The 6963-nt window shown below is 43.7% G+C and overlaps 1 pseudogene; it reads right to left on the bottom strand.

Annotated features, from left to right (window-relative positions):
• LOC120556521 overlaps positions 1-6632 on the bottom strand; it is a 193140-nt pseudogene extending 186508 nt beyond the window's left edge.
• Positions 6633-6963: the final 331 nt, after the last annotated feature.

Raw genomic sequence — 6963 nt, 5'->3', positions numbered from 1 at the left:
GACGGCATTGTTCCAACTGTAGTCTCTTAACTGGGAACAGAAGAGAAAACCATTTTTTCAGAGAGGGGCTTTTGAAAAAAAGGACACAAAAGGGGGAAGCTACAGTAGATGTTCAAAGCTAAAGCTAACAGCCAGGAGAGCAGTTATTACCAACACCTTTCATCGCTTCAGTTTAAAGACACTGTTGTTTAAAAACCTGGATTATTTATTATTGTTCCATTAAACATTTCAGTCCTTTAATAAGCTAACTAGGGCTGCAACTAGGGATGTAACGATTACCGGTGATTAACGGTAAACCACGATAAAAATGGTGATGATAACAATTACCGTTTTCATTTAAAATGTCATTATTATCACGGTGGATTACCACGGTGTGGAAACCGTGTGTTTAATCCTTCCCAGCTTCATCCGAGGCTCCTGAAGTTGCCGCGCAGGCGCCCTGCGTAGCCTACCGCGTGCGTTTCTTGAAGTTGGAATCATGGCGGAAGGAGGAGATGACAGCGCTCGGGACATTTTTGTAATATAATAAACTGTTACACTTTTTGAAACTATTTCAGCTTGTGTAGGCCTATCAGTGCTTTCTGAACATATTGAACACACTTTTAAAAATAGCCCAATAATATCAAAGACCGTGATAATTTTGGTCAATAACCGTGAGGTAAAATTTTCATACCGTTACATCCCTAGCTGCAACTAACTATTATTCTTATTTTCGAATAATCTGTTCTTTTTTCAATATTAATCAATTAGTTGTTTGGTCTCTAAAATGTCAGAAAACGGTGAAAAATGTGGATCAGTTTTTCCCAAAAAGCCCAAAATGACGTCCTCAAATGTCTTGTTTTCTCCACAACTCAAAGATATTCAGTTTACTGTCACAGATGAGAGAAGAAACTAGAACATATTTAAGTAAGAAGTTGGTATCAGGAAATTACTATCTAATCGATTGTTAAAATAGTTGGCAATTAATTTAACAGTTGGCAGCGAATCGATTAATCTTTGCAGCACCGAAGCCAACTGAGATGAATATTTGGAAATCTCAACACATCCATTTAAACATTATTTAAACGAATATATTGTAAGCAGAAACGACGGGTTTATATTATTTGGAAGTAATTTGGGTATTATGCCATTCATGTTGTGCTCCTTTATCAACAAACTATCAAAACCAGCCAATATGTGTCTAACATCCAAACAACACGAACCATTAGTCCACTCCCTCAGAGATCCCCTGTGTTTCCCACACACACACACACACACACACACACACACACACAGAAACAATAAAGAGCGTGGGCTTGCCCTTCACTTGTGGAGGAGGTTTAATGATATACGGCTTCCCTGTCTGCCAGCTCAGCTCCATCCAGCCTTCGATTCATACCGGCAGCCTTCAACAAGCAGAAAGAGTATTACTCTTCTGGAGCTAGCACTACATCCGCCTGACCACACAACACACACAACACACACAACCACACACACACACGATTTCTACATCTCTACACGCATATGCACTTAAGCAGATTCGTGAGCTCCACAACCGCTTACGGATTCAGACAGTGGGAGCATCGGAGGACGCTCGCGTGGCAGGAAGTTTCTACTTTAGGGTTGTGGAGTCACAGTCGGAGAAGATGCTGCAGGCACAGTCATGAGCTCCAAACACGAGTCTCAACACAGACCCAATCACAATGTTTCTTCACCATACACAGTGACTTGGATTTCCCCTGCTCAGTACTCGGAAAATCAAAAGGAGGAGTTTGTGAAGGTACTTCTATGTGATTCTTGCTAAATAAAATGTAATAGTAAAAGAAACATGGACTCTGACAAGTTGTAATCTAATGTTAAATGTAGAACCCAGCTAATGTTACATTATTTGGTCAAATTTGCAAGCTGACATTTTCGTAGAGCTACAAACACACATTTTCATTATTGATTGATGTGGTGCTACTTTTTCCCAAGAATCAACAAAGTGTTGAGTCTGTAAGAGGATCAAAATGCTGAATTTCATTATTAAACTATCTCAGTTTGAGGAAATCTGGCTTTGAGCTCACGACAAGTAATCATTTCATCATCATTTGAAGCTGCTCCATTGCTCTTTCTAAGTCGGAAACTGGAAATCCAGACTTTTCAACGTATCTGGAACACAAAAGGACAGCTATCCGAGCCAGGACTGAGGCGATTGGATCACAAAGTCGTGGTCGTAATGGACAGCTAACAGCGGTGGAGTCCTCATTGTGCGCGCTGTACTGCGAATGAAAAGAAATGGACTGGGTGTGTTTGTAGGACAGAAAGTGACAGATGTGTGGAAATGGACCTTAACTCCTCCACTGATTCAGTTACTATAATTAATCCAGTTGAAGAACAAGGCAACCTGAGTGCCTTTGTGTGATTTAAATGCACACTACTGCAGTTTTATTCCATCTGCTAAATGGAATTATTGTGTAATTAATACAGCAACAAAAATAGGCTGTTACAATCCACGCAGATAATTGGATGGCAATGAATTATTCACCTATCGAGGAAACAGAGCAGCACAGCAGCTTCTATCTGCTGGTAGCGGAGGGAGACACTGTGATAATTTCTGGCTGCATGTGTCCACAGATGGTGGGACATCCTGACCTGAGCCATCCATACGGTGTTCTCATGAACCATTCGTACATATAGCTACGACACTGAATGCTGCTGTATCATAAAACACAGGGTTTTCCAGCAGGGTAATGGAGTTCATGTCCCGGGGAAAAGATTTAACTTAACGAAAACTTAGCTGTAACAACTTCTGAAGCGACCGTCACCTCACGGTGCTCTGTACCCGGCTCAAAGTCCACTTTTCTCGGGTAAATTTAAGTGTAAAGACTTAACACGTGACGAGTCGTCACGTGACCGGCCAGCGGTCGCCTAATTTCGTAGGGTATTATACGAATTGGTGTGCATACGTTTTCGTACGATATCATACGAACCTGTTTATGTGAATGTGTTGCAGTGTTGCACATAGCTGCACTAATTATAGAGACAAATCATTCATACTAGAGTCTGTGCTGCTCAGCAGTGACCTAACAGACACCAACGTGGTCTTTTTTTCATGTCAAACAGTTTTCAAAAGCACCTTGTGCATTGTGTTTGCTGAGATGGATTACCTAATGGACCTTTTCGACTGTAGAAACCTTCACAGAAGCCTTTTTAGAAACTCTAACGGCCCTTTTCCTCAGCAGGAACATAAAAACATCTATAATTGATATCATATGACAACGTGAAAACAATGTGGCAATGCAAAAAGTGTCGCTTGTAGTGACGGACCTACAGAGAATTAACTTTATCATGACCAGCTCCGCTTACATTCGTGGAGCATTCAGCTATTCATTTAGCTCATTGTTGGTTCACCTTCACAGCTCTCTTAGCTTTGTTGTGGGTCGCAGCAGGCAGCTGTGTTCAGAGAAACAGCTCTAAATATTACCTGGTCATTACCAACGGCAGACAGACAGAGTGGGAACACAGTAGAGCATTAAGCAGCTAACAAGCCAGATGTTGATGGGGACCTACAGTAGTCTGAATTAATGGAAGTACATTTCCAGGATAATCGCCTCACATCCGCTTCCACTCTCTGTGTGTTGCCATTCTGATAGTCTATATCCACGACGTTCCACGGGACTGCTCCGGTGCCGCCACTAATTCTGCCGGATGTCCCTCATGTCGGCCGGATGGCCGTCCCCTTCCTCTGTCTCTGTGTTGGCGTTCTAACCTCCGGTGGATTTCTGAGGACTATGGTTAACTGCTCCTCAGATCTCTGCAGGGTAAATCCAGACAGCTAGCTAGACTATCTGTCCAATCGGAGTTTTCTGTTGCACGACTAAAACTACCTTTGAACGTACACACGTTCCACCAAAACAAGTTCCTTCCCGAGGCTATTTTGCAGAGGCGCCGTTGCACTTAAACCCAACGGCGTTCGTTCGGCGCTTAGCGCAGCCCAAGACGATTGTGGTTGGTTTCAAGAAATGCCAATAAACCACAGCACGTTTTTCTCCCATCCAGGAATGCTGTGTGGACTAGCCAGACCTTCCTCCGCAGCGCTGTGGAGGAAGGTCTGGCAATGCGAGACTACCTTTCTCAAAATCTCTTGCTTCGAGAAACAACAACCAACCATGAATCAGAGAGAAGACGAAAAGAAGAAGAACAACAACCTTCGAGCTAGCAGCTACATGCTGAAAGTTTTAAAGAAATTTTGGATCGTGCAACAAAGCAGGCCTGCTTGATTCTTTTGGAGGAATGATTGTAAAGATTTACAAAGAATAAGTTTAGGTTGTTTCCTCTCTAACTAGGAGGTTTTGGGACCGATTGGTGGGATTGCTGTGGACCAAGTACACACGGAGATACACTGGTAAGAGTTAATGAGGTTTAACCATGTATCAGCTCATTAAAACCCTAAAGAAAATATTACTATGTACACAGTTGGGCAAACTGTAAGTGGTTTGACATGCTGGACACCGTTTTGGGCCACCGACCAACCAAACCGACATCAGCACACTCTTGTATCTCATGTTTAGGTGAAGAAAAACCAGCGCCGCTTCTCTTATTGTCTGTCCCACAACCGTTTATGTCACTCATCTACCAAAAAACAGCAAATAAGAATAACGAGGTCACTCCTGACGTCACTTTCCTAATAACGTATATCTGAAACCACACAAAAAAAGTCCTTCTGAATGAATTAAGTTGTTAATCGTATTTCATCTTTTGACAAAAAAGGAATCTCCACTCCGAGTGTATCCTTAGTGCCGGTTATTAATTGGTCCTGTAGAAATCTACAAAATATGAATTATGATGCAATGTTTTCTTGGCTACTACAACGAGACACCTTGACATTGTTTTTCATACCTGAATAGATACAGCCAATGACTTGCAGTACTTCACTGAGGGGTGTTTCTAATATTTTGTCCATCCTCGGTTAAATCCTAGAAACACCTCCCAGTACAACACAATATGAGTTAACAGCTCCACAATCTACAGCCTCCAAAATGACCATAAAGTTGAATCAACACTAAAACAATCCCAGGAAAAAATGTAACCGATGTCCCCCAAAATGACTCATGAAATACTGACAACTGCACTTATAGTTTGATTTCTTTTAGCTCCAGCAGCAGTCAGTGCTAGCCATCATACGTACAGTACAGTAGGGCTTATCAGCCAGCCTGCCTCTGTGTGTGTGTGTGTGTGTGTGTGTGTGTGTGTGTGTGTGTGTGTGTGTGTGTGTGTGTGTGTGTGTGTGTGTGTGTGTGGCGTTTGTATTTGTCTTTTAAATATCCCGAGAACCATCCATCCAATCTGCTTCAGACTTGGCTTCTGGGTACCCAATGAACTTGGCTTGGAATTTGGAGAAGTTTGGACAGCATTGGATGTTATATATTAATATTTGAGTTATTTCAGGGTACAATGGTCCTTAAGAAAGCTGCAAGCACCAATACAGTAGGCCAAGCAACTGGTAACAAACTAGTTAAAACAAATATGCAGCAATGTGTGATGGCGTTGCAGCTGCAGCGTTTGTGTGTGTGTGTGTGTGTGTGTGTGTGTGTGTGTGTGTGTGTGTGTGTGTGTGTGTGTGTGTGTGTGTGTGTGTGTGTGTGTGTGTGCGGCGCAGGGGACCGGACAGTGCACCATCACTGCTCTGCCTCTTCTGCAGAGAGAGAGCAGCTTCAGCAGATGGAGAACGGAATTAAAGAGACAAGAAAAAAAAATCACAAGGGCCCATTATCACGGAGCCCTCTCTGCCTGACAACAAGGATTAAAGGCACACTAACACCACCACCACCACCACCATCATCAGCATCATCAGCATCATCATCATCATCAGCATCATCACTGTCATCATGATCATGAGAGCAGCATCTCTCCCTGCATTCAGCAAAGCCGCATCCACCAGAAACATCCGCACTTATCACGCATTTCTCCACTTCCCATTTCCCGCATCGGCACATTCACAACACGCAGCGCAGATGCAAAAAAAAAAAAAAAAATGCACAAAAAGCAAGCCAACATGATGTGAGCGAGCCAGGCGCGGTGATGCTGGGAGTCCTGACAGCATCATCCGCATCTGGAAGGGTTTCAGAGAAGAGGCTTTCACTAACCTGTCTGTCCTTTACCCAGCGTCTTCTCCAAGCGGTACGGTCCCACATAGTTGGCGTAATGCCCGCTGTCCTTGGCCGACGACATTTTATTTGGCGTGTAATGACTCTCACGGAGTGTTTTTTTTTAAATTATTATTCTTGCGGGTGTCCGTGTCCGTGGGAGCCCAAATCCAGTCCAGTGGAGTTCGCCTCGGTCGGCGATTCCGGGCTTTCTGGCTGCTGGTCGCTGCAATATTCGTTTCCCCGCGCGTGTGTGTATGTGTATGTGTATGTGTATGTATGTATGTATGTATGTATGTGTGTGTGTGTGTGTGTGTGTGTGTGTGTGTGTGCGGGTATGTCCGATGCTCACAGTCCTCCGCGGGTTCGGTCCTCAGCGCAGCTCAGATTGCGGGTCTAACCCTGGGGGGTCATGGTGGTGTCGGTGCCGGAGGAGCGACGCGCTGCAGCCCCGTTGGGTGTGATCTGGTGATGGGACAGCATCTACTGCTGCCTGCCTGCCTGCCTGGCGCTCCAGCAGCCCTGTGTCAGCAAAGAGGCGATGTGAACGGGCACTTCCGGTTGTCCCTTTCAAAATACAGTGTTTGTGTTGACTTGACAGTTGACAGGACTGCTGCGGTGCTGCTGGGCTGACTGGTAGGAAGTGGAAGGGTTACAAGAAATCTTCCATTCCCTCTGCAATAACTCCTCTGATCATAAGATAGACACTTAGCCTACAGCTGCTGTTTTGTATGTTTTAAATGAGACTTTTCGAAGGAGAATTTCTATCTATCTATCTATCTATCTATCTATCTATCTATCTACATATCTATCTATCTATCTATCTATCTATCTCCATCTATCTATCACTTTTTAT

The sequence above is a fragment of the Perca fluviatilis genome, chromosome 3, assembly GCF_010015445.1.
Source record: "Perca fluviatilis chromosome 3, GENO_Pfluv_1.0, whole genome shotgun sequence".
Taxonomy (NCBI): domain Eukaryota; kingdom Metazoa; phylum Chordata; class Actinopteri; order Perciformes; family Percidae; genus Perca; species Perca fluviatilis.
This window is presented reverse-complemented; position numbering and strand designations above follow the sequence as displayed.